This window comes from Leopardus geoffroyi, chromosome C2 (assembly GCF_018350155.1).
Source record: "Leopardus geoffroyi isolate Oge1 chromosome C2, O.geoffroyi_Oge1_pat1.0, whole genome shotgun sequence".
Taxonomy (NCBI): domain Eukaryota; kingdom Metazoa; phylum Chordata; class Mammalia; order Carnivora; family Felidae; genus Leopardus; species Leopardus geoffroyi.
This window is the reverse complement of record NC_059333.1, coordinates 150,422,219-150,449,963: the sequence shown is the minus strand read 5'-3', so window position 1 is coordinate 150,449,963 and position 27,745 is coordinate 150,422,219. Positions and strand designations below refer to the sequence as shown.

Sequence of the window (27,745 nt, the reverse complement as noted above, 5' to 3'; positions counted from 1 at the left end):
GGACATGTCTCTGGCTGCGGCTGCATTTTATTCGTGGGTCCAGCTCACATCTGGGCTCTGGCAACACCACCACCGTCATCTTTGTTCCCCCCGGCCCAGGGTGGGAGCAGCTGCCCACTGCTGCGGATCTCAGGGTGGCCCCACTCTCCCCCAGGTGCCCGTTCAGCTTTTCCCTTACTTCTGATACCCTGCGCCAACCTCCTGGCGTGGGCTCTGTCTTCCCGTCCGCTCCCTTCTCGTGCACTGGCTTTCTTTCTGTTACATAAACGGGCCATGCCATTTGCTCTTTCTCCTGTCCCCTGCAAAGATGCAAAACGCCCCTGCACTTGTCACAAGACATCCTCCCTTTCTGGGGCCTGGCCAGCCCGGAACAGCAGCCTCTGTTTCGGATTCCTAGACAGTGGTTCCTTTAGAAAGCAGGCCAGGCGCTGGAGCTGGGGCCCCAGTTGTATGCAGCTAACTCACTTCTACCTTCCCGAATTCTGAAAAAGCCCAGACGCGCCAGCGCTGGCACAAAAGGTCACTGCTCATTTTAATCAAACCGCGTTGCTCTGCATGGCTGGGCTGTGGCCTTCAGTCGAGATTTCCTGCGTGGCAGATTTTCTCTCCTCTCGGAGAACAGTGATATTTGCTGCAAGCATCTAATAGAGCTTGAAATTACCGTGGCAAGTTGTTTACTCTTCTCCAGAGTGGCACTAGGCTCTGTGCAGTGTTTATCCAGCACCGTCATTGTTTTTATTAAGTAAGCCCTTGCACATCCAAAGTGTGCCAGAGGCTCTGTAAATATTTTATTAGCCTTTGTAATTAGTCGTTACGTAGCCCCGCCCTGCTGGGAAGTGGGTCAGTGTGACAGTCCCCATTTTACCACGGAGGTGAAAGACACCTTTCCCGGAGACGGGAAAAGGGCCTTGAGTCTGAGGCCGAGGGAACAGCTCCTCCTTCCAATGAAGGGCAGGGAGTTTGCTTGCTGGTGTTGATAGGGATCGGATAGTCCAAACAGGGAGCAGTGAGAATAACCGTCCATCACCCCCAACATGGCTGGTGATTCCTCTATAGGACTGTGCTGAGAACTGAATGAGAAAACGCGAGAAAAGCTGAGCAAACACAGCTGTGTCGGCAAGAGGCAGGCACTCAGTGACACCAGTTCCCTCTGCACCACTCCCGCCCCCGCCTCTGCCCCTGCTCGGTACCACACTGGGGCTTCATGGATGCACCCCCCGAGTGTGGGAAGGGGAGGGACAAAAATGGCCACAGCGTATGAGGGGTGTGTTTCCAAATGAGATCTATGAACTCTCTTATTGGAGAGAGTCTGTTTTCTTGGAGGTGAAGTAAATGTTGATATTGGTTGGTTAGTTGGTTTATAGAGAGAAAGAGGGTGCAAGTGGGTGAGGGGCAGAGAGAGAGAGAGAGAGAGAGAGAGAGAATCCCAGGAGGGGGAGAGGGAGAAGGGTGAACGAGAGAGAGAGGCAGGGGTCGAACTCATGAACCGTGAGATCATGACCTGAGCTGAAGTCAAGATGCTTAACGACTGAGCCACCCAGGCTCCCAAATGTTGATTGTTAAACATGCTTTCCAGGGTGGAAAGGATTTCGTACAGAGCTATTAGATGAACTTATCGGTTGTGATATTTAAACACTCCAGAGGTGCAATCAAATCTACCCCCAGAGTGATTTTGTCAAGCCCTCCTTAATTTCTGGGTGTTTTTGTTCTGCGCATTAAGAAAAAGTTTTTTTTTAATTTAAAGAATTTATTTATTTATTTATTTATTTATTTATTTATTTATTTATTTATTTTTAATGCTTATTATTTATTTTTGAAAGAGAGAGCACAAGCCGGGGAGGGACAGAGAGAGAGGGAGACCCAGAATCCGAAGCAGGCTCCAGGCTCCGAGCTGTCAGCACAGAGCCCCACACGGGGCTTGAACTCACAAGCCATGAGGTCATGACCTGAGCTGAAATCAGACGCTTGACCGACTGAGCCCCCAGGCGCCCCTGTTCTGTGTATTTTGCTGTCATGTTTTTCATTGCACAAAGGTCCATGTCTGTTTTCATCTTCCTCAAGGATTGTATCTATTATGAGAAAAATGTAATCGTTTTCTTCACTCGATGGTTCAGGCCTTGAATTATCTTTGCATTGAAATACCTCCTTTCTTGTTTTTTAATTATTCACATTTTCCTGGTGTAGCGTTGAGTATTAAAATCAACATTTCTTCATTCGTGTTTACTTTTAGAGGTATGTCTTAGAAACTGCGTGTAGATGAAAATTTCATTTTGAACCAACCTGAGGTTCTATTTTTTATTTTATTTTTTTTAATTTGAGGGTCTATTTTTTAAAGGGAGATTTCGGCCCATTTATTGACCTAAGTGACAGATTTATTTTTAGTTCTTCTCTTCTTTTTTTAAACGTTTATTTATTTATTTTGAGACACACAGAGAGAGAGAGAGAGAGAGAGAGAGAGACAATGCGAGCAGGTGAAGGGCAGAAAGAGAGAGACGGAGAGAAAATCCCAAGCAGGCTCCCCACTGTCAGTGCAGAGCCCCATGTGGGGCTCAAACCCATGAACCCTGAGATCGTGACCTGGGCCGACACCAAGAGTCAGATGCTCACCAGCTGAGCCACCCAGGCGCCCCTAAAAACTTTTCAATAAAGGCCAAAGTAAATGAAAATGAATCAAATAATCAGATTTTTAAAATAGATCTAAACGGAAAATGATAATGTAACAAAGAATTACAAAGTATAAATGTAGGATTTCGAAACCAAAGGTAAATACCTGAAGGGGAAAGCTGATGGGGTGACATTTATAATTATGGGCAGTCTCAGCAAAGTTCAAAGTTGAAGGAGGAAGGAAATAGCAAGTAAAAAAATAAAGTTTCCTTCACCATGAGAGTGAAGGGGGCTGAGCTGGCAAAGTGTTTTATGGGGACAGAATGACCATTATTTAATTTCATATACCAGTGGAAGATAGAGGATTAGATATACTAATATTTACCCCTAATACTAATATTTCATAATGGAGAAGCGTGGTAACAGCTGTAAGTGGATGGCGGAGAGGGAGTTATGATAGGAAGGAACCCGCCAAACTGGGCCAGGCCACATAGTAGGAAACAATAGATAAATCGGGACCCACGATTATAACGAAGAGAAAACATTTAGAAAACTGTTCTGTGATTCTGTGTCTCCCCCCCCCCCGCCTCTCCCCTTCTCACACTCTGTCTCTCCCTCAAAAATCAATAAACATTAAAAAAAATTTTTTTTAATGTTTTTAATCAGTTTCGTTCTAACCTGGGTTTGCCAGAAAGCAAAGCCTAAGACCAAACAAGACAAACCGGGGGTTTGCTCCAGGGGACGGGGAGTGATAGGAGGTGAAACAGGGAAGGAGGGAGAGCCGGTTCAAGGATTCACTATTGCTTGGTCATGACGGCAGGTGACTGGTTGCTCTATCGGGGGACAGCCTGGACAGCTGCGTGAACATGTCCTAGCGCTGTCTGTCCATTCCCGAGAAAGAGGGAGGGATGCCTCTGTCAGCTCAGGATTCTCCCCCTACACCAGTTGGTCAAAGAGGCGACTCAGGGGGTGTCAACTCGACTCTATTTCCAGGTGGAACGTACATCAGAAGGGAGGTGGCTCTTGCCTGGGTCTTGGGGAGAAGCTCAAGGGCAGGAAGTCAGAAGCATACGTGGGCCTGAGGCCAGATACTGTCAGGGTGCACCTGCAGCCGAGATTTGAGGAACCGGCAGGTGAGGCCAGGACAAGCTGAGGCATAAAGGGCTTTCGGCGTAAGCACAGTACCTGCAAATCATCACACAATCACGTCGTACCAGAAGATTTAGAAGAATTACCCTCCCACCCCCAGCCCTTCCTCAAGCCTACTCCCTTAGAAGCAATTTCTTTTTGCCTCCTTGAACTGTTCACTTCTGATATTAACCTGCAGGGTTTTTTGGGGTTTTTTTTTAATGTTTATTTTTGAGAGAGAGAGAGAGACGGAGACAGAGAGTGCGAGCCAGTGCGGGAGGCGGGAGGAGAGCAGAGAGAGAGGGAGACACAGAATCTGAAGCAGCCTCCAGGCTCTGAGCTGTGAGCTCAGAGCCCGACGTGGGGCTCAAACTCACTAACTCTGACGTCATGACCTGAGCCGATGTTTAACTGACTGAGCCACCCAGGCGCCCCTAACCTGCAGCTTTCTAAATACTTTCATATCCCTAGTTTCTTATTCACTAGCTTTTAGAACTTATCCATTAACATCCTGTTCAACTGAGTCAAAATTTTGTCGTAATGCCACCCAACACCCTCTCCCCTGCTCTCATCCTCCCAAAAACGTCTACAGAATTGTTTCTTGTTCGTTCACTAACAGTCAATGTTTACACGATTGTGGTTATGGAAATAATGTTCCTTGTGGTGGCAAGTAGAAGATTATATATTTTTTTCCTGTGCAATTTGTTTTCGTTTTTCTGAAATTAACAGTTGCCTGGTTTTTACGTACCTGTATCTCACCCACACGTGGCATCTGATCGACCATATGCCAAGCAGTGTTTTCTTCCGGAGTACTCCTTCGTATCAGATCAGCTTGGGGTAAACAGTTCCCTTCCTTCTCTTTGTCTCTCTCTTCCAGAGGCCCTGTTCTTCTCTAATCTGACTCCCTGGACCTTCTGCAAAGTCCTCAGCCAGAGATTTCCTTTTGTGTTATATATAATATATATTATGTTATATATATGATATATGTATGTAATATATGTATGACATCCTCTTTATCCAACTCATCTTTTGAAGGCCATTTGGGTTGCTGCCATAGTTTGGCTATTGTAAATAATGCTGCAAAAACATGGGGGTGCATACATCCTTTTGAATTAGTGTTTCATATTCTTTGGGTAAATACTCAGTAGTGCGATTACTGGATCCTATGGTAGGTCCATTTTTAACTTTTTGAGGAAACATCATACAGACTTTCTCAGCGTCTTCACCAGTTTGCATTTCCACCAACAGCGGAAGAGGGTTCCTTTTTCTCCACATCCTCTTGTAACACTTGTGTTTTCAATTTTAGCCATTCTGACAGGTGTGAGGTGATACCTCATTGTGGTTTTGATTTGCATTTTCCTGATGATGAGTGATACTGAACATCTCTTCATGTACCAGTTTGCCATCTGGATGGCTTTTTTGGAGAAATGTCTGTTCATGTCTTCTGCCCATTTTTTAATTGGGTTATTTGTTGCTATTTGGTGTTGAGTTGTATAAATTCTTTATATATTTTGGATGCTAACCCTTTATCAGATGTATCATCTGCAAATATCTTCTTCTATTCGGTAGGTTGTATTTTAGCTTTGTTGATTGTTTCCTTTGCCGTGCAGAAGCTTTTTATTTCGAGGCAGTCCCAGTAGTTCATCTTTGCTTTTGTTTTTCCTGCCTTAGGAAACACATCTAGAAAAATACTGCTATGGCCAAAGTCAGAGACGTTACTCCCCGTGCTTTCTTCTATAATTTTTATTGTTTCACATTTAGGTGCTTAATCCATTATGAGTTTATTTTTGTGTATGGTGAAAGAAAGTGGTCCAGTTTTATTCTTTTGCATGTAGCTGTCCAGTTTTGCCAACACCATTTGTAGAAGGGACTGTCTTTTTCCCATTACATGTTCTTGCCTCCTTCGTCAAAGATTAATTAACCATACAAGTGTGGGTTTATTTCTGGACACTCTGTTCTGTCCCATTGATCTATGTGTCTATTTTTGTGCCAGTACCACACTGTTTTGATTCTTTTAGCTTTGTCATATAACTTGAAGTCTGCAATTGTAATACCTCCAGCTTTGTTTTTCTTTTTCAAGATTTCTTTGGCTATTTGAGGTCTTTTGTGGTTTCATACAAATTTTAGGATTCTTTGTTCTGGTTCTGTGAAAAATGCTGGTGGTTATTTTGATAGGGATTGCATTAATTCTGTAGATTGCTTTGAGTCATATAGACATTTTAATAATATTTGTTTTTCCAATCCACGAGCAGAGAATGTCTTTCCATTTGTTCGTGTCGTCTTCAAATTCTTTCATCAACGTTTTATAGTTCTCAGAGTTCAATTTTTCACCTCCTTGGTTGAGTTTATCCCTAGATATCTTATCGTTTTTGGTGCAATTGTAAATGGGATTGTTTTCTTACTTTCTCCTTCTGCTGCTTCATCTTTAGTGTATAGAAATGCAGTTGATTTCTGTATATTGATTTCATATCCTATGACCTCACTGAATTCATTTTACCAGATCTAGTAGTTTTTTAGTAGAATCGTCAGGGTTTTTGTATATATAGTATCATGCCATCTGCAAACAGTCAAAGTTTTATTTCTTCCTTACTTATTTGGATGCCTTTTACTCCTTTATGTTATCTGTTTGCTATGGCTAGGACTTCCAGTACTGGGTTGAATAAAAGTTGTGAGAATGGACATCCTTTAACAGACATTTTAAATTTGAGTTCAAGGTTTTCATTTATAATTAGCCAAATTCTAACAGTACAAATACCAAAGACACCAAACGCAAACTATTCCTTCTAACGAAAAAGATCAATACAATGATTTTTGTTCTCGGAAGTCTTTCCATCCTTAATTCTAAATCTTATTGTGGCTTAAAGATGCCTACCCACTAAAAGTCCAGCTTTGCTCCCGGGTTACCAAGGTTATTTCCTGTTAGAGATTTCTCCAGGACTTGAAACCTGGAGCTTCAGCAACCAGAACAATCCCTTTCTCCACCCACGCTGTCATACCGAGCCCCTCTTTAGTAGATTGAACCCTATGAAAACAGCATTTTTATAGCATCCCAGATATGTGTGTATCAGTTCTGCCTCGTGGAGACCTTTATATCATGGGTTGCAAAACACAGGGAAGCAATATTCTCATAGTCCTTTATGCTTAATTCTCCAGGCCACGCATTTCTTGTATATATCAAAAATGACATTGGAGTGATCGTAAGCTATCTTCAGGAAGTCATTTTTAGGATGTCATTCTACCCTCCTCTCCCCTTGACCCAGAGTCAAACAGGACCTTCTAAATTTGGTAGGCGTTCAATTCTGTATTCTTTATTGGTACACTGAACAAATCAGTAATACCCATATGATAGCAGCGTGAGTAACGAGACCCAATAGCAATACATTCTATCCCACGTACCTTCGCGTTAACTTGTCGGTCTGGGGGTACTTATCCTCTCCTGTCTTTCTCTTGGGGAGTCCGTGCTTGACCGCCAGCCTCCTGAGGAAGGCTCTGGGGGAGGTCCTTGCAGGCAGGCTGCAAACTTTCACTGAAACCCTCTAGTTAAGCTTCAGGCATTACCTCCCACACTCCGCTGTGTCTGCTGTCCTCTGCACTGTAAGTCTTTCCAAGTCAAGCTCCCCGGGCTTCCTCCTGACACTGGGATGGAAGAGAGTACAGTTCAGGTGCAGATGGCTCTAACCAGTCTGCCTGGTTCCAGCTCCCAGTGCTGCCCCGCCCTTTGCTGTCCCTGGTGCCTTTGAGTCCAGTTCTGCGGAGCGACTTGGCTCTACCTTGCTCCGCCCACCTTTTGATTGCCCAACATCCACTGAAACCTCTCGTCCGCCGCTGTTTCTTCTACTGTCTTTTGGACCTTGTGGGGTTTTTCCTTTTTAAAATTCACTTACAATCCTTTGAATGGGGTCACAGGAGACAGAAGTATAAATGCGTGGTCAACTTTAACTGCCAGTCCATCCATTTAGATTTTACTCGATGCATTAGAAGGGAGAAGCCCACTGCTATTTCTAGTCCCCTGCAGATCTTGGATCTCGTTTGATTTTCATCTGCTTTGCATTCTCCTGTCATGAATTCTCCTTAGATAGGACACCTGGGTAGTGTACTCTCTGAGACTTTGAGTGTTTCAAGATGTATTTCTTTTGCCCTGACCTAGTAACGCTATCTTGCATGTGTCCAGCTTTTGTATTAGTGTCCTTGTCGCTCAATGGGGTTCCTTTGGGAGGTAGAACTATAGCTGTGATTCCCAGGGCTACCGATGAGAAGTCTGTTCCTAATCTGATTCTCTTTCTTTTTTTCTCTTTTTTTTAAATATGAAATTTATCGTCAGATTTGTTTCCATACAACACCCAGTGCTCATCCCAACAGATGCCCTCCTCAATGCCCATCACCCACCCTCTCCTCCCTCCCACCCCCCATCAACCCTCAGTTGATTCTCAGTTTTTAAGAGTCTCTTATGGTTTGGCTATCTCCCTCTCTAACTTTTTTTTTTCCTTCCCCTCCCCCATGGTCTTCTGTTAAGTTTCTCAGGATCCACATAAGAGTGAAAACATATGTATCTGTCTTTCTCTGTATGACTTACTTCACTTAGCATCACACCCTCCAGTTCCATCCACGATGCTACAAAAGGCCAGATTTCATTCTTTCTCATTGCCAAGTAGTATTCCATTGTGTATATAAACCCAATTTCCTTATCCATTCATCAAATTATGGAAAGAGCCTAAATGCCCATCAACTAATGAATGATTCTCTTTCTTTTTTAAGGAAGTGTGGAAGATCCATTGTCCTTAGGATGGGTACATTTAGGCATGTAGGGCTGGTTTTTGTTATTGTTTATACTGGTTTTGATATAAATTCTTACTAATTTTGCTTTTCATTAAGTGTTTAAAATCTGAAGATCGAGTCAACTCAGAGATGTTTTCTTCTGTTACTTTCATAATTATCATTATTCTCCTTCCACATCGCTTCACATCTCCTCTTACGGAAATGTTAGATTTCCTGTACTTCCCCCCCCCCCCCCCCCCGGTGCCTTATGTTTTTCTTTCATCACTTCATTTCCCTTGTATTACTGCTCAGTGTGGTAAGATTATGTCTTCCTTTGGATCTTCAAAACCAGTGTCAGGCAATTCTCAGGGCTGGTGCTGTATTACGGGTCGCCATAACCAGACGGAGTGGCTCACACGACAGACACTTATTTTCTCACAGTTCTGGAGGTTAGAAGTCCAAGATTAAAGTGCCGGCAGAGTTGGTTTCTGGTGAGCCCTCTCTCCTCAGCTTGCCGATGACACCTTCTCACTGTGTCCTCGGATGGTCCCTTCTCTGTGTGTGCGGAGAAAGAGCTCTCCGAGGCCTCTTTCTCTTCTTACAAGGACATCAGTCCTATCAGATTAGGGATCCGTCCTTATGACTTCACTTAAACTGAATCGCCTCCAAATACAGTCACATCGAGGGCTGGACTTCAATATATGAGCTTTGGGGCACACGGTTCAGTCCACAACCAGCGCTTATCCTTTAGTTTCCTTATGAAAGTTGTAATCACGTCTTAAATTAAAGAAATGTAAGGAAATATTGAAGAAATCATATCTTCCAGTTTCAGGACTTTGGGATTTTACAAGTTTTGCCTCTTTGAGAGCGCTCGCTGCTTTTTAGATAAAATTAAATTCCTTTTGGCTCTTAAAAGTTCGCTTGATGGAAACCAATTTGGCAATAAGTTATATCTAATACATAACAGAAAGAATAACTCCTAAAAAAGAAACAGTTACTTTGACTCAGTAGGAACCACCTGTGGGTGACGGTCGACTTGGTGTCCCTCCCTTGAGTTCTGGAGTCCTCTAGGCTTGGGCATCACATATTTGCCACCCTTGCGCGTGAGTCCCGGAAGCAGCCATCCAAGGTCAGGCTGAAGGCCCGCGGGAGGTGGAACACCACACGGTCACTTCAGCGGTTCGACGGGAAAAGAGCAAGCAGAATCTCAGCAGTTGGCAACCACGCGGGGAAACATCTCTCTGTTCTCTGATTTCTAGTAGTACCAGCAGGTAGGCAAAAGTCACGACACGTCTCAAAGCCTAGGAACACCTCAGCTCACTGGTGTAGCCCCCCACCCAGGGGCCCCGGGACGCACAAGCCTCCATGCCCACCATTAAGGGGCAGAGACTCTCTCGGGAGACTTGATAGATGTGCTGGCCGGAGAGTGGTAACAACTCAAGTCCGGCGTGGCTCCTGCTCACTCCCCTAACGGAAGGTCTCCTCCTTCAGGGACAAGGGCCCACCGTCGTGGCCCATGTCGAAAGCTCTGTTCCCTTGCTCATCGTCCGCCCTCTCTTCCCCACATACGCAGCGTCATCTGTCACTTCTACAGTAAACCTTGAAGAGCTATGAGAACCACATTTGCAGTCGCTAGCAAACGAAAAGGATTTTGTCCCTTCCTAGAGGACAGCGAGGGCTCCGTCATCGAACACTCCACTGAGGTGAAAGGAAATAGATTGCCTGATGACGTCTAGCATAGACTCTGAATCGTTGGAATATAGATGCACATTCTTAGTAAGAAGGGGGTAGAAAAGAAACGTGGGACTTTCCTTATTAGAAATGTTAAGGATGCATAACCTGATGCAGTTGCCATACGCCTAACCTCCTCTCGTGATGTCTTGTCCAATGGCCCTGTGGCCGGGAGACCACAGCCCCGGAGAACTCACCACGTAGCTGCAGGGCCTCTAGTCCCACGTAGTCAAAACTCACAGCTGTGGAATGGTGCATAGAGGGACGGGCTTCCCCGGGTGCACAAGGCACATCATGCACCACTGTGTGAGTGAGTGTGGCAGCTGGGGGTTTAAATCGCTCTATGTGTCTGTGGGTATCTTCCTAAAGAAACGTGGAAGCCCTTGAGAGCGGATACGTTGTTGCTCCTGCCAGGTGTCCCCCAAGATGCCCTGCATGATTTGGCGACTGGTAAATATTTTCCGAGACGAGTAAAAGTCAATAGAAAGGGAGCAAAAATAATGTGATGTTGTATAGCTGAAGAGTAAGGAGAGAGCATAAGGCCAAATTCCTACAATCTTAAAGATTGGGGGGGAACTAGAAAGGATCGTTACGGGTAAGGTCATCTTTTAAAAAAAAATTATCTATTTATCCTGAGAGAGAGAGAGAGAGAGAACACAAGTAGGGGAGGGGCAGAGAGAGAGGGAGACAGAGAATCCCAAGCAGGCTCCACACTGCCATTACAGAGCCTGGCACGGAGCTCGAACTCAGGAAGCTACGAGATCATGACTTGAGCCGAAGCCAAGAGCCGGCCGCTTAACCGCCCCAGCCACCCAGGTGCCCCTAAAATCATCTTTCTCACATGAATCTTCAGCTACAGCACGCTGTGAGGCGTGATGGTCCATGCTGGACGTGAATATGGTGACCTTCTCCAGATTGCTCAGAGGTAGGGGCCTGGACTTGAAATCCCTGACACACATCCAGAATTGTCCAAGCGTGACCAAATAAACCCGCAAGACTAGAGGAGCCTTTGTGTGAAGGGAACGCTGTGCAAAGAGGCACCGATAAACGCAGCCAACTAAAACGTTTGCGTATCTCACGTTGTGGGATTCTGATCAGAAAACACTCGGGAAATTGGGATGCGGCCCCGCTTGACAGCGTTAAAGTGACGGTTGTCCCCACTTCGTTACATTCTGCTGGGACAGATGCAAACTCCTCAAGAGCAGTAGTTGGAAAAGCAGAGAGAGTGGTGCCGGCACGAGTAGGGAGGCAGGTCCCCGTGTGAGACGCTGCTGGTGGGAACAGCGCCTGGGACGGAAGTGGGGTCGTCCCACTTTCGTGTTCACTGTCGTTCCTTGGTCCCCGCAACACTCTGGAATCTGGAAACAAACCCGACAAAGTCTGGGTTGGGGACTGGACAGCGATGGGTTTCAACCTTCCTGGGTAAATGCAGGCAAATGTAACATGTGGTCAAGGTCGAGAACCACTAGTTGATGAGTTGTCATTATTGACCCGCTGCCAGATTACAGGTCTGAGGACATTCAAGGAGCCTCCAAGGAAATAGGGGAATGAGACAGAGTACTGTGGGATATGAGATCAGGGATACCCGGGCAAATGTGAGAAATGGTCTTGTGAGGTTCAAAAATGCCCTTTGGGGTTAGAGCTGGGGTAAATCCCACTATTCCTACTTACAAAGAAGAGCTGTCCAGAATTCTGCTCTGCTGTCCCTTCAGGGCCCTCTCTCCCACCCCCAATCCAGCCCTACAAGCCAACACTGCAGAGAATCATATCCATGAGGTGGAAGCCATGTTTGGGAAGTGCTTTCGAGACACAAAGGTGAGGGGGGGGGGGCGTCTGGGGGGGCTCAGTCGGTTGAGCGTCTGACTTCGGCTCAGGTCATGATCTCACGGTTGGTGGGTTCGAGCCCCGTGTCGGGCTCTGTGCGGATGGCTCGGAGCCTGGACCCTGCTTCCGATTCTGTGTCTCCCCTTCTCTCTGCCCCTCCCCCACTCCTGGTCTGTCTTTCTCTGTCTCAAAAATAAAATAAACATTAAAAAAAAAAACCCTTAAAAAAACCCACAGAGGTAAGGGAAGAGATAAATGATAAGAGAGGCGGTAGCTATCCAGGATACAGAACTGAAATCCAAGGTCAGAACTATTGCTTTCCCGGGGGCAGAAAACCCAGGCAAAAATTAAGTTCCTAACTGGAGACAACTTTCCTGATTTCTCCTGATCTGAACACAGAGATTGAAAGAGCTTCCCAGGCCAACATTTTAAATGAATGAAAAAATAAATGAAAAGAGATCCATACCAATATGTGTTCTGTCCGTTTTATTGAGTTGCCCTGATGATGAGAAAAAGTCCAACAAGCACCTCCACACAAAATACAGGCCGTTCAATCCCCTCTTCATTTCCGGGCTCATCTGTAATGCGCAACAGCTCGTTCACACTAAACTTGCTGCCCCAGACACAGCATCTGTTTGCACACCTCTGTACCCCTGGGAATTCAGCTGCCTCAGCGTAGGGCCTCTCCTACCCCTCTTCTGAAATTCTCTTGGGTTCATTCATCCTTCAAGGCTCGGCTCAGGCTGTATCCTCAGCCGGCTCCCTCCCCATTCCGGATATTGGAGTGAGTCTCCTGCTGGCCTTGCTCCCCCACCACACCCCAATTATGATTAGAGTTGTCTCCTGCCTCCTTGCTAGATGGGAGTCCCTCTGAAGGGCCAGAAGCACTGCCCGCCCCATACATACACCCCCTCGCTCCTACCCGACCAAGCCTTGCTTGCCCCTTAGTTTGGCTTTTGACTCCCTTTGTGTCAGGTTTCTAGAGTAGGCCTCAGCTCCATTCTCCAGAGGACAATGAACTGTGGGTCATCCGTCGGTGAAATTGCGCCGGAAGTCACCGCCTGGACGGCCCGAGTGAATGGCTGCCCCATCTGGTGGGTGACTCCAACCTCCAACAGAGCCAGCCATCTAGGACCCATTTCTCTCAGGAGGGGACTCTCACAAGAACCCTGTTGACTCCAGAGCTTTGGGCCTGCCTGAGCTCTCACCGCCACGATTTAGATTCGGTAACGGAGCACTGAGGCGAGTGTTACCATCCCCACTCTACAAGTGAGGAACCTGCAACTCAAAGAAGTGAAGTGCCCCACCCCGAGTCACATAGTCCCTTAGCACCCTCATGAGGATTGGCGCTCAGAATCTGGGTCTCCACCATCCCAGGATGCTTCCAAGATGGACAAAAGGAAGCAGAAGGAGGGGTAGAGGTTTGCCCCATTCCCACACTTGTCTGTGGTGGCTCCATATTTCCAAAACACATAGACCACGATCTGTCCCTCTCCTCCAGTTCATCACTGCACTGTTTACTCGTGGGTAGAACCCTGGTTTAGAGACATTGTCAGGCCTTGGACCAGCCGCCTCCAGGACGAAAATTTAGAACTTGTTGCAATCCTCAACTTCACAAGTTAAGATTGTCTAATCTGAGATTTAGCTTTTGACCTCTAACAAGGAGAGTAAATAAGCAAACCCAGACAACACAAGCATCGCACAGAATCACGGCAGCCCAGTCGGGCATTTTAGCAATTAGAGGTACTTGTCCATAAAGCACTTAAAAATCCATTTAGACTGTCCCAGTCGGTTTAAGCTCTTTAATCTTGGATAAAGTAAACAAGACTGTTTTTAAGTTGGGTTTTTTTTTTTTTTTTTTCCCTCTATTTTAAAACAAGAATATTGGGACAGAAAAAAAATAAGACATTCAAGGCCAGACCTCTGTGCCTCGGTAATGTGTAACAGCTGCAGAGGCTGGTCAGACGTTCTGGTGGTATTTTCAGCCTGCCAACACCAGTTCACCCTTCTGTGGACGGAAAACAACACATCTCCTTGAAGTACACTTCTCTTTTCACTAGAGGCTTGGAAATTCCTTAAGGGCAGGCCCAAGCCTTACTGTGCACCCCACTGGACCTGTAGCTCAGCCCGTGGGGTCTCAGCAAATGCTTGCTCACAGACTGACCATTGGAAGTATCAGGCGATGCCCCCTCCGCCCTTGTTGGTTGTCGGCAATGAACACATCTCACCATGGCCCGCAGGCCCCCCACTCTCCAATCAGACCAGCCCACTTCCAATTTGGCCAAGCTTTGAACCACTCCTCGACCTTTGCTTGGCCCACGTTGGTTCTCCACCCGGAGCACATTTCCATCCTGCATCCCCACCGCGCCTCCCAGCTGAAGGGACACCTCCAAGGGGCTTTTCCTGATCTCCTTGGAACTGGCCCGGTTTATTTTTCCGCTCCCGCTCTCTTGGCAGGAAGTTCCGGAAGGCATGGGCCGCTACATATTTCTCTGTGTTTGTTTGCTTCACGTCCGTTTTCCCTACCCAACCCCATGAAGGACAACAAGCGCTTTATTCCCTCCTGCATCCCAATGCCTAGCCCAGGCCTACCGGCACGGGGACTGAGTCGAGCTGAGTAACACGGACATCAAGAGCATCAGGTACACAATTCTCGATTTATTCTCCCTTCCAGTTAAAGGTCTTAAAGTATAGTGTGCCCTTTAACCAGCACGGCTCAGCCAACCGATGACTCACCTAAAGCCACACAACTCCAAGTTTACAGGGCGTGACACTCCAAGGTGTAGCTTGCAGGGGCCTAAGGAGAAACACTATGCAGCTTATCTGAACCAGGTGAACCTAGGAGAGAATTCCCCCGGGGACAGGAGGTGGACTGCGGCCAGAGGCTGGAAAGCGGGGTTATTCCCACTGGGAGACATTGTTCAATGAAGCAGCAGCCACACCCTCCCTTTTTTCAATTCTTGTTCTCCTGGACATTGTTCCACTACACAAGGAATTTCCTAAACAGGAGGGTTCCGCAGGGGCCGGTCAGCCCGCCCCTGTGTGTGCAGACAGGCGTGGCTCCCTGAGCCAGTGGTATGCTGAACTTCGGACCTCGCTGGAGACCAAACACTTCAAAGCCGCTTGGAGTCTTAGGAACACAAACAAAGCATTTAATCTCGGGTCTCTGACACTTTCCCAAGGCGCCACACTCCATTGAGGTGGCAAACGTAGCACTCAGGCTCAGAATACCAGCCCCTTTAGATTTCTTTGAGCGTCGATTTCCTTTACGTTTGGGTAATCTCTCTCTCTCTCTCTCTTTTTTTTTTTAACTTTTTATGCAATCGTTATGCATTTGTAGTCAGTTGCAAAGATAGTGCTGAAAGGTGCTGTGTACCCTTCACCCATTTTCTCCAAAGGCTACATTCTTACCTAATTGTAGGAGGAATCTGGGAAACTGACATTGGCACTTGTAGATTTCTGTAGCCACCACCAATCAAGATACAGAACTGTTACATCTTTGCAAAGATCTCCCTCCTACTACCCAGTATAGTCATTCCCACCCTTCCCCCCCCCCCCCCATTCTTTACGCCTGGAAACCACTCATCCGTTTTCCATTTCTATAATTCTGTCATTAGGGAATAATATATAAATGGAGTCATACAGTATGTAATATTGAGGTTGGCTTTTTTTCATTCCGCATAATGCTCTTGAGATTTGTCCTGGTTGCTGTGTGTATTAATATTTTATCCCTTTTTATTGATGATGGGCTTGTTGTGGTTGTTTACCACAGTTAACTGTTTTCCTTTTGAGGGGCATTTTGGTTGCTTCTGGTTTTTGACGACTGCAAATAAATAGCTATGCTGTGAACCGTCCTGTAGAGGATTTTGTTAGACATAAGCTATCATTTCTCCGGCAGTATAATCTCTAGTAGGTGTGTGTTTAGTTTTTTTAAGACACTTTCAAACTCTTTTCCCGAGTGACCATTTTATAGAAGCCATGTGGGCAATCCAGCGTCTCCACATCTTTGCTAGCACCTGGTGTTGTCGGCTTTTTTTGTTTGTTTGTTTTACCTATTTCAACTTCTATGCAGTGATAAAACCTCATGTTCTCAATATGCATTTCCCTAACGATTAGTGATGTTGAATATCTTTTTGTGTGCCTTTTTTTTTTTTTTTTTTTGAGAGAGAGAGGGTGCAAGTGAGTGAGGAGCAGAGAGAGGAGAGAGAGAGGGGAGAGAGAGGGAGACAGAGAGAAGCGGTGCTGGTGCTCACCTGAAGTGGTGAGGGGCTCGAGATCACCCGATGAGGGGCTCAAATTCACCAACCATGAGATCATGACCTCAGCCAAAGTCAGATGCTTTAACCGACTGAGACACCCAGGTGCCCCTTTGCGTGCTTGTTTGCCACTGCATCTCCTCTTTGATGAGATGCCTGTGTCTTTTGCCCATTTGAAATAGGATTTATTTTATACGTGGCATGTTGATGTGTTGACATGCAAGAATTCTTTCTTCATCTTTTCTAGAATGTGAGTCCTATGTCAGCTATGTGGTTGCAAATATTTTCTCCCGGTTGGTAGCTGGTCTTTTTATCCTCTCAATGGAATATTTTGTAGTATTTTAATTTTGATAAAGTCTAATTGACCGATTTTTTTTTTTTCTTTTCTAGATCATGCGGCTGGTGTCGTGTCTGAGAACTCTTCACCAAGACCTGGGTCCTAAAGATTTTTTCCTGTATTATCTTCTATGAGTTTGCGGCTTTAGGTTTTATTTACACTTAAATCTGTAATTGACTTTCAGTTAATTTTTGCCTAAAGTGTAAGGTTTAAGTCAAGGTTCATTTTTGTTGTCGTTGTTTTTTGTTTGTTTGTTTGTCTGTGGATACCCAATGGTTACAGCACTATTTGCTGGGAAGACTGTCTTTCCTCCATTGAATTGCTTTTGCCCCTTTGTCCAAAACCAGTTGCTCGTACTTGGGTGGGGTTCTTTCTAGCCTCTCTGTTTTGTTCTGTTCATCAATCTATCCTTTCACTATTGCCACACAGCCTTAAATACTATACCTATATGACAAGTGTTGAAATTGGATGCGGTAATTCATCCCACTTTTTTCTTCTTTTTCAAAATTGTTTTAGCTGTCTCGTCCCTTCACCTTTCCATATAAAAGCTTAGAATAATTTTGTCAATATCTAGAAAAAAAAGTCTCACTGGGATTTGGGAGTTAAACCTACATACCGATTAGGGAGAATTGGCATCATTATTATGCTGAACCTCTCAATTAATGAACACAGTATGTCTTTTCATTTACTTAGATCTTCTTGAATATCTTCCTGGTGTTTGGTATTTTTTCAGCAAACCAGTCCTATGTATGTTTTGTTAGATTTACACCTAAGTATTCCCATTTTCTTTTGAGCAACTTAAATGGCATTGTATTTTTAATTTCAGTTTCTAGGTGTTCCTTATTAGTATACAAAAATACAATTGATTTTTGTATATTCTTATATCCTGTAACCTTACTGAACTCATTACTTCTGGAAGTTGTTTTTTATTTTTTGGTTTTTTTTTTTTTTTGTGGTTTTTTTAGTATTTATTTATTTATTTATTTATTTAGAGATTGAGAGAGAAAAAGCACAAGTTGGGGAGGGGCAGAGAGAGAAGGAGAGAGAGAATCCCAAGCAGGCTCTGCATCAGAAGCACAGAGCCCGATGGGAGGCTCACGCTCACCAACAGTGGGCTCATGACCTGAGCCGAAACCAAGAGTCAGTTGATCAGCTGACTGAGCCACCCAGATGCCCCAATTCTAGGAGTTTTCTTAAAAATTTTGTGAGACTTTCAATGTGCATAATCATATTCTCTGCAGATAGGGACAGTTTTACTTCCTTTCTCATTTCTGTGCCTTTTATTTCCTTTTCTTGACTGTTGTGCATGGTAGAGCTTCTAGTATAGTGGTGAGAGTGAATATCCTTGTCTTATGCCTGATCTGAGAGGAGAAGCGTTCAGAATTTCATGATTAAGCACGATCTTAGCTTAGTAGTTTTAGTAGATTTTCTTGATGAAGTTGAGGAAGTTCACTATTCGTTTTCTGAGAGTTTTTATCACAATAGATGTTTAATTTTATCAAATGCCTTTTCTACATCAATTGATATGACCATGTGCTTCTTCAACTTTTTAATATGGTGGATTATATTGACTGATTTTCTGATATTAAGTTAGCCTGTCACCTCTGGAATAAACCTCACTTGGTCATGGTGTGTAATTCCATTTCTATATTGTTGAATTCTATCTGCCGCCATTTTGTTTAGAATTTTTGCATATATATTCATGAGGGATACTGGTCTGTATTTTTCTTCTTTTGGTATTGCCTTTCTTGTGGTTGCAGGTAGTGTTGGCTTTATGAAGTGACGCTGGAAGAGAGTGTTTCTATTTTCTGGAAGAGACGGTATAGAATCAGTGTTAATTCTTCTTGAGACATTTCGTGGAATTGTCCATTGAATCCATTTGGGCCTGGAGATTTCTTTTGGGGGCATTTTTAACGTATGAATAATTTTCATAATTGTTATGGACTATCCTAATAATCTATTTCATACTGAGTCTGTACTTTTTAAGGAAATGGTCCATTTCATCTAAGTTGTCAAATTTCTTTGTGTAGATGCGTTCATCATATCCCTTTGTCATTCTTTCATATCTCCAAGCTCTGCAGTGATGCCCCCAGTTTATTCCTGAAGTTAGTAATTTGTGTCTTCTCGCTTTTTTTCTTTGTCATTCTTGACAGAGGTTTGATCAATTTTATCGATCTTTTCAAAGAACCAGGGTTTTTTAAAATTGACTTTATTATTTTTCTGCTTTCAATTTCATTGATATCTGCTCTTACCTTTTTTTCCCCTTCTTTCTGCTACTTTTGGGTTTATTTTTCTCTTTTTCATTTCTTGTGATGGGGGTTGTAAATTATTGATTTCAGACTTTTTCTCTTATTTAATGTAAACATTTAGTGCTATAAATTTCCCTCTCAGCACAGCTTTAGCTGCAAATTTTAATACGTTGTATTTTCATTCGCATTCAGTTTAATGTATTTTAAAATTTCTCTTAATATTTCCTCTTTGATCCTAAACTGAAGTCTGGATCCATTGAGGCCAGAAAATATATTCTGTATTATTTCTAGTTTTAGAAGTTTGTTGAGGTTTACTTTTCATCCTTGTGACTTTTTTATTTTATAACTTTACAAAGTTTTTACCTTTTTTTTTTTTTAAGTAGGCTTCACCCCCAGCACAGAGTCCAACGTGGGGCTTGAACTCATGACCCTGAGATCAAGACCTTAGCTGAGATTAAGAGTCAGACACTTAACCTACTGAGACACTCAGGCAGCCCAGAAGTTTGTACCTCTTAACCCCCTTCACCTATTTCACCCATCCCTCCACCCACCCCCTACCTTCTGGCAGCCACCAGTTTGTTCTCTGTATTTCCAAGTCTGTTTCTGTTTTTTGTTTGCTTGTTTTGTTTTATAGATGCCACATACAAGTGAAATCTTATGGTATTTGTCTTTCTCTGCTTGACTTATTATTTCACTTAGCAAATACTAAGTCATCCCAAATGGCATGATCTCACGTTTATTACATGGCCTGCAATATGATCTCTTTTGGTATATGTTCCCCGGGCATAAGATGTGCATTCTGCTGTTGTTGGGTGAAGTGTTTTATACAGATCAATTAAATCTACTTGGTTGATGGCGCCGTTGAATTCTTCTATAGTCTACCTGATTTTATTTTTTTATCTTTATTTTTTTTTAATTTATTTATTTTGAGAGACAGAGAGAGAGAGAGAGCACGCGAGATCCTGAGCAGGGGAGGGGCAGAGAGTGGCAGGGAAGGGGGAGGGGAGACAGAATCCCAAGCAGGCTCCACACTGTCAACACAGAGCCTGATGCGGGGCTCAAATCCACGAACCATGAGATCATGACCTGAGCCGAAATCGGGAGTCAGATGCTGAACTGACCCAGGTGCCCCTATTTTTGCTGATTTTACGTGTGGTTTTGCTATCATTGTTGAGAGAGGGGTGTTAAAGTCTCCCACTAAAACTGTCGATTTGTCTATTTCCCCTTTCAATTCCATCAGTTTTTGTTTCACACATTTGGTAGTTCAGTTGTTGGCTGCATACACCTTTCAAATGGGCATGCGTTCTTGGGAGATTGATTTATCATTATGTAATGTCCTTCTTTATCTCTAATAATGATCTTTGCTTCAAATCTACTTTTTCTGATCTTTATATAACCACTCCTGATTTCTTTTGATTAATGTTTGTCTGGCATAGCTTTTCCCATCCTTTCAACAGACCTATCCCATCATATTTGAAGTGAGTTTCTTGAAGTATGTTAATTCAATAATTTTAAAAAAGCTACTCCACCAAATTCTGTCTTTTAATTGGTGGATATGTTCATTTACATTTAGTGTAACTATTAATATGCTAGGGCTTAAGTCTATCATTTTACTTTTTTGTTTTCTGTTTATTCTGTTTTCCTGTCGTTCTGTTTCGTTTTTCTGGCCATCTTGAGGGAGAACCGAGCGTTTCTTTAGAATTCCATTTTGATTTTTCTGTAATGTTTTTGAGCGTATCTCTCTGCATACCTTTTTGGGCGATTGCTGTAAGTATTACATTATGTGTCCGTAACTGTCACAGTCTGCTGATGTTGACTTTTTGCCAGTTCAAGTGAAATGTATAAAATGTACTCCCCACTTTGTATCTCTTTACCCTTTCTGATTTGTAATACAATTTCCTCAAATATTCCACCTACATCCTTTGAGAACTACATGAGATGATGTTGTCATTTCTGCTTCAACCGTCAAACATAATTTAGAAAAGTTAAGAGGAAAAGGAAAGCCTCTTTCCTGACTTTTTTTTATTATGTTATTCCTTCCCTCATGACATTCCCAGATTCCTTCTTTTATGGTTCTCTTTCTTTTTATGGAACTACATTTAGCCATTCTGGTAAAGTAGGTCCTCTGGTGACCAGTTCTCTCAATTTTCCCTCATCTGAGAAGGTCTTGATTCCCCTTCATTGCTACAGGATATTTTCTCAGAATATAAAATTCAGTGGATGCAGGTCTTTTTTTCTCAGCACCTGAAAAATACCTCGCTGCTTCCTTATGACCTCCACGGTTTCCGATGAGAAAGCCACTGTCATTTGGATTGTTTTCCCTACAGGTAACACCTCATTTGTCTCTGAATTCTTTCAAGATTTCTTCGTCTTGAGTTTTCGGAAATTGTGGCACAGATTTCTTTGGGTTTATCCTACTGGAGATTTGCCCAGCTTCTTGATATGTAGGTTTATGTCTTTTGCTAACGTTGGGAAATTTTCAGCTATTTTTTTTTTTTCCAAACATTTTTCCAGCTCCACTCCCATTCTCCTCTCCTTCTCGGGCTCCGATACCCCAAATTCTAGGTTTTTTGGTTGTTGTTGTTTTGTTTTGCTTTTTGTTTTGTTATAGTCCTGGGGCTCTGTTCATTTTTTTACCGGATTCCTCGGGATTTTCTGTATGTAAGATCATGTCCTTTGCAAATAAAATGGTTTTACCTCTTTCCTTCCAGTATGGGTACCTTTTATTTCTCGTCCGTGTCTCATTGCCCTGACTGGAAGCTCCAGTACAGTATTGAATAGCAGTGGTAAGAACATTCTTGTCTCGTTCTTGATTTTTTTTTTTTTAATTTTTTTTTTCAACATTTATTTATTTTTGGGACAGAGAGAGACAGAGCATGAACGGGGGAGGGGCAGAGAGAGAGGGAGACACAGGATCGGAAACAGGCTCCAGGCTCTGAGCCATCAGCCCAGAGCCCGACGCGGGGCTCGAACTCACGGACCGCGAGATCGTGACCTGGCTGAAGTCGGACGCTTAACCGACTGCGCCACCCAGGCGCCCCTCGTTCTTGATTTTAGGAGGAAAGCACTCAATCTTTTACCATTAAGTGTGTTAGTTGTGGGCTTTTCATAGATGCCCTTTACCAGGTTGAGAAAGTTCCCTTCTATCCTTAGTTTGTTGAGTGTTTTTGTCATGCAGGGGTGTTGAATTCCTTCAGCCACTTTTTCTGCATTTGCTGAGATGATCACGCGGATTTTGTTCTTTATCAGTTTATTTTGTCCTCTGTGGTTCAGAGTCTTAATTTCTATTGTTTTACCTTTAGGGTTATTGATTCTTTTCTCTGTCCTCTCCATTCTGCCATTGAGCTTTTATTCTGGTTATTGTATATTTTAGTTGCAAAGTTTTCATTTGGCTCTTTTTTATATCTTCTACTTGTTAGTTAGGGTTTTCTAAAGTTTAATTTGTTCAGGTAGGTTCATAGTTACTCATTTAAATGGGTTTATATTGGCTGGTTTTGAATTTTTGTTGGATAATTCCAACGTGTCATCTCGGTGTTGGTGTTGGTATTTGTTTTGGTATTTCACGTTGATATTTGTATTTGGTACTTGGGCATAATCATTGCGTATTGATGTCTTTTGTCATTCAAGTCGAAATCTTCTTGTTCTTGGTATGACTGCTGATTTTCAATTGAAACCTGGCCATCTGGGGTACTATGAGATTCTAGATCTTTTTTAAATTTTACATTGTTAGAAGGATTCTTCTCACGTTGCTCTCATGGGGAAAGGGAGACATCACTTCCTTACGGGGGGGGTGGTAGTCAAAACAGGAGGAGGGAGGAAGTTTTTTTTTGTGCTCCTGGGTGGGAATAGGAGTTCAGTCTCCCCCACTGGGTCTCTGCTGTTATTATCCTGGCTGAAGGGACAGGGGAGGCACTTGGTTACTGTTCCCGGTCATCTCCCAATGAGCTGGGTGAGCTCATTACTGCTGAGCCGTGGCAGAAGTCCTGACTTTCCACCTGGTTTTCTCTGACACCCCCCTGTGAGGAGGGGAAGGGGTACCTCATTATCGCCTAGAAGTGCAAGTCCGTACCTCAGAGATGTAAGTCCCAACTCCCTACCTTTTGTGACACCACTCTGTTGGGGGGGGGGGGGGGACGTGCCTTGTCACAGCCTGTTGAGGTGGAAATCTAGATTCTCCACTTGGCCTTTGCTAGAACGAGTGGAGTAGGACTACAGTGCTCTCTGTGATGTTTGGCTGGAGGAGAGCAGTGGTCGCCTAAAGGTTTTCTGTCTTTACAACTGCCCCTTTCCCGGTCCTTTGGCTAGACAGAGCAGGCTTTTCCTGGGGCTTCTTTTTGTCTGCAACCATTGGCATATCTGAGTTGCTGGCTTCCTTTGGTCTTCGTCTGGGATCTACAGGGCCCAAAGAACACCCAGGGAAACATCAGCTTGTCATTCCTGGGGTCCTGAGGTCCTCAGCCAAGGTCTACCTTTCAGAGTCTCCTTAATTTTTTTTTTAAATTTTTTATGTTGTATTTTATTTTTGAGAGAGAGAGACAAAGTGCAAGTGGGGGAGGGCAGAGAGACAGACAGACAGACAGACACAGAATCGGAGGCCGGCTCCAAGCTCCAAGCTGTCAGCACAGAGCCCGACGCTGGGCTCGAACTCATGAACCGTGACACCCTTCCTTACGTTTCTTTTCTATGTAATGTCCAGAGATTTTAGCTGGATTTAGCAGGAGAGATAACAGAGAGTACGTCTGTTCCATCTTTCCAGAAACCTTCTCCCATTGGATTTTAAAAACTGACATTGGCAGCCATCCTGGAACCCCCTTGTAAGTTGCTTCATGGTGCTGGAGCATGCGTGCATGATCAGTGCCTTGGGACAGGGATTCCAAGAGTCTAGGTTATAATGGAACACCGTGAACAAGCCCCAAGAGCTCCATTTACATCCTATCACATGCTTCAAGTGAGTTTAATAAATTGTCTGGTGGGGGGGGGGGGTCTGAAAAATTAGACCACATTTACTAATAATTTAGGCTGGGTTAGTTATTGGAAGTTATCACAGTTGCACAGTTGGTGAACAAAGGTGATGAATCAGAAGTAAAATCAAATTTCAACTCCATTTATCTAACAAACTTGAATATAAAATGCCCCCAGGGGCGCCTGGGTGGCTCAGTCGGTTAAGTGTCCGACTTTGGCTCCGGTCATGATCTCGCGGTCTGTGAGTTCGAGCCCCGCAGCGGGCTCTGTGCTGACAGCTCAGAGCCTGGAGCCTGCTTCACATTCTGTGTCTCTGTCCCTCTGCCCCTCCCCTGCTCACACTCTGTCTCTCTCTCTGTCAAAAATAAATAAGTGTTAAAAAATGCCCCCGAATTAACGGGCTCTCAGGTGACTGGGAAGAGAAGTGAGCTCAGGAAGTCACCACGAAATCACCATATCTTTTTTAGGGGTTTGAGTCAACTGGCTCACACTCTCTCTGTAATCTTTGTGGCCTGACTAAGTCTCGGTTTCTTACAATCTCCAGGAGAAAGCAAACAAACAAGGAAAACCGAAACCTCATCCAGACTCCCTCTGTACGAGATCCAGCGGCTTCCTGAATAATTCTGCAGGTGGAGAATTACAGACGTCACCTCTCAATCTCAACTGTTGCCAGCTTTGTCTTACTGCCTTCTGACCGTCCGCTCACTGCTCCTGCTGACTATTGTGTTTCCTTGGCATGGCTTTGCCCAGACGCTGACGTATCTGCTTTTTCCCCTCTAGTTTCCGAAGACACTGCTAATGCAGCGCTCCGTGGGTGATGGGATCCACTGAAGGTTTGAGAGTAACAAAGGGGAATGACTGCACAAGACAAAAAAACAAAAAACACACAGTTGAAAACTGACCATCCCTGCCTTGGGCGTATCTTAACCGCTGGCACTCTAACTTCTGACTTGAGCTCACTGGGGAAACATTTTACATCTCTTAATATTAAGCGATCCAAGCCGAGTAATTTCTCTTGTTGTCTTGACAAGAGCCAGGGAGCTTATTCATGACCAGTGAGCCATCGGAGCATTTCCTTAAAGAAAAGAATTGTTTTCTCCCTGAGACAAATACGGCCTTCTCCAACGCAGAATTGATGGAAGTGGGCTTTTTAACAGCATGGAGTCCAATATTTTTAGATGATCATGATTTTAACCCAAAGGCAAGTCACATGGCCTGGCAAGTCCCCGCCCCTTCCCCCCATCCCCCACCCCATGCATGAATATATCCGCATGAAAAACCTTTCAAAGTTTTAAAACCAGGCCTCAGCTCTCCTGTCTATAAAACTAGACGCTGTCCTGTACCTTCAGGGTTATTGTGTTGTTAAGTGTCTCGTGAAACACGCGAATAACCTAGAAATGTAACCTGGTCTCCGGCACACCAAGCACACTTTCCATGTGAGCTGGCCCTTTGATGAGCAGAGTAAAATTAAAAGAAATATTTGGATGGGAGTTACCACACCTCACCAAATACGTGAGTCTGACACCATCTGCAATGTATTTACTTTCTACAACAGAAAGAATTTCCATAGCGTATATGAAGATCAAAAGTAATTCAGAGGATAAAAGGAATCTTAAGAATGCCTCGTCCCCAAATCTTTCTCCTCCATACATCACTCCATCATTACCTCAGTCCAATATCTTGAGATTAAAGACGAGGAAAAGTAATCGTCTATTAACTTTGATTTCCAATTTCTTGAGGTTTAAATTTCACTGTTATTTTCTTAATGGGCTTTTATGAATGTAAAAATATTTATAAGAGTTTTTAGGTTCACATACAACCTCCCTATCCCAATCTTTTCCCAGCCATTCATCCTTCTAGAACTGTGGGGTTTTAAAACATGTGGCCATTATGACTGAGGAAACAATATCCAGCAGCTTTCCCCTGGGCGAAACCAGAATTTCTTGTCACGTGCTAAATTGAGTCCCCCGACCAATCCCCACACCAGGTCCTCTGAGCTTTCTATATCAATAAGTCCTGTTCACAGCCCACCTTGAAAACAGCCATTTCCTGTGGGTCAGAGGCGTTTCAAAGCCAGTGTTGGGACTCTCCTCCTCTCTGGTTTAGGTGTAAGTGACAATTCTGAAAGGTAAGAGATGGCATTCAGATCCTTAAGTTGTTAATAGCACTTCTCTCTTAGCTTGGGTTCCCCCAGAAGCAGAGCCTGAGACAGGACTCGTTCGTTTGGGAGGAGATCCCAGGAAGCAGGGGTAAAGGGAAAGGAAGTGAGCAAGCCCAGGAAGGAGGAAAAGTCACTCTGTGTGTATTACCAAGGTTGCTGGGCAACAGGGTCTCAATTCTAGAACCTCCGGCAAGTGTACAGAATTCCTTCCAGAACGTTCTGTCCAAAGGATGAGCTTTTTGTCTACTGGCTCTCATTCTCCCCTTGACGGTGGCTCTTGGGTGTGACCTTCCCACATTTCCAGGGTGTGCTTGTGGGAGAGCTGGGTGGGCTCCCAGCTTCAGAGATGAACTTACTGAACTTACCACCAGAGCCACAGCTGAAATCATAGGGGGGCTGAGGGGATGTGTCACAGGTACCAAAACCATTGTGTAAAAACATATTGTCCCATCTGTACCTACTGTTCCCCACTGTGCCCATGGGGGCGCTCCCCGACCAGGGCATCCAAAGGATCCCAATGACACTGAGGCGGAAAGGCACTGCTATCAGCTTCCCCTGAGGGGTGTGGGGACCCTAAGGACAGCCCTCCTCTGTCTTTCCTCCAACCTATACTTTTGTTTGCACTCCCTCCTGCAGGGAACCGAAGGGTGGTGCAACCCCAGTGGGCCCCAAGGCTAGATGAAGGCTGCTGCCTAAGAGAACGTTTCACTTGACCGTGAAAGAGGGTGGCAAGGATCGTCTGACCCTGCCCGGGATGTCTCCCCATGCGCGCCTCCCCTGGACTGCTCACACCTGGCCCTGTGCCCAGGACGATCTCCAGGCTGAGAGCCACGCCCTGTGCTGCCCCTTTCCAGTGAACTTGTCCCGTCTGCTCTCATGTGTCTACTGGTCTGTCCCCCGTGTGCAACAGGAGCTGTGGCCCAGCACACCGTGTCTTCATATCTCTCGTCCAGCCCCAGCGCAGCGCCTGGGACACACGGGTTCTCTGCAAATATTTGCGGAGGAAAAGGGAGGGAGGAGGCAAGTCGGTTGCCGGGAGAGAAAATGATTTGCTTATATCGCGCTTGCCAAAGAGGAGTCATCTGACATGTAGGGAGTTCCCAGAACTGACCATTTAAGAGCACCACTCGGATGAAATCCGTGGCAAGATGCAGTACTTACTGAGGCATTTGCTTTTGCCTCTATTATTTTTGAAGAGAGAGATGCTCCAAGACCAGTGTGACTGATACTAACCAGGTGACTTGGCTGTGGCTTCCTGTGAGTCAGGCCTGCCAGACAGCCGAGGCCAGAGGTGAACAGGAAAGAGGCTGAGAAAAGCCAGAGAAACGGAGTCAACACAGACGTGGAGGAGGCTTCTGGAGGCTTCTGCAACCCTCTCAGGCCAAAGGGCGCACAGAGCCGCAGACCCCCAGACACTCACGCTCAAGTGCATGCAGCTGACATCGCTTCAGCTTGAAACTCTCCGCGGGTAGCAGTCAAGATCCGGTCATAAAGGCCCTGGGGTTAGGACCACTTCGAGGGGCTTTTTCTTACTTATTTGTTGGGTTGAAAAAAAAAAAAACAAAACCCAAACCCGAGATGTGAGTACTGCTACTCTCCTAAACTGTGAATTTTCCCTCCCTCCTCTCTTCCCAGCACCCTCTCTCCCTACTCTGACATCCTGACAATCCTAAGATTTGCTCAGTACGCAGAATAGGCACCGGTTAACATCACTCTGTGAATCGAGAGCATAAACAAA

General features: G+C 44.6%; 1 long non-coding RNA gene across 1 annotated transcript in view; it reads right to left on the bottom strand.

Moving 5' to 3' along the window:
* The window catches only part of LOC123575763, a 79,693-nt gene extending 53,562 nt beyond the window's left edge, over nt 1-26,131 (bottom strand). Inside the window, exons 1-2 of the long non-coding RNA XR_006700986.1 lie at nt 25,878-26,131; nt 7,129-7,368 (exon numbers count right to left, since the gene is read on the bottom strand). This is a non-coding gene — a long non-coding RNA (uncharacterized LOC123575763). The remainder of the gene's footprint in view (nt 1-7,128; nt 7,369-25,877) is intronic.
* Nucleotides 26,132-27,745: the final 1,614 nt, after the last annotated feature.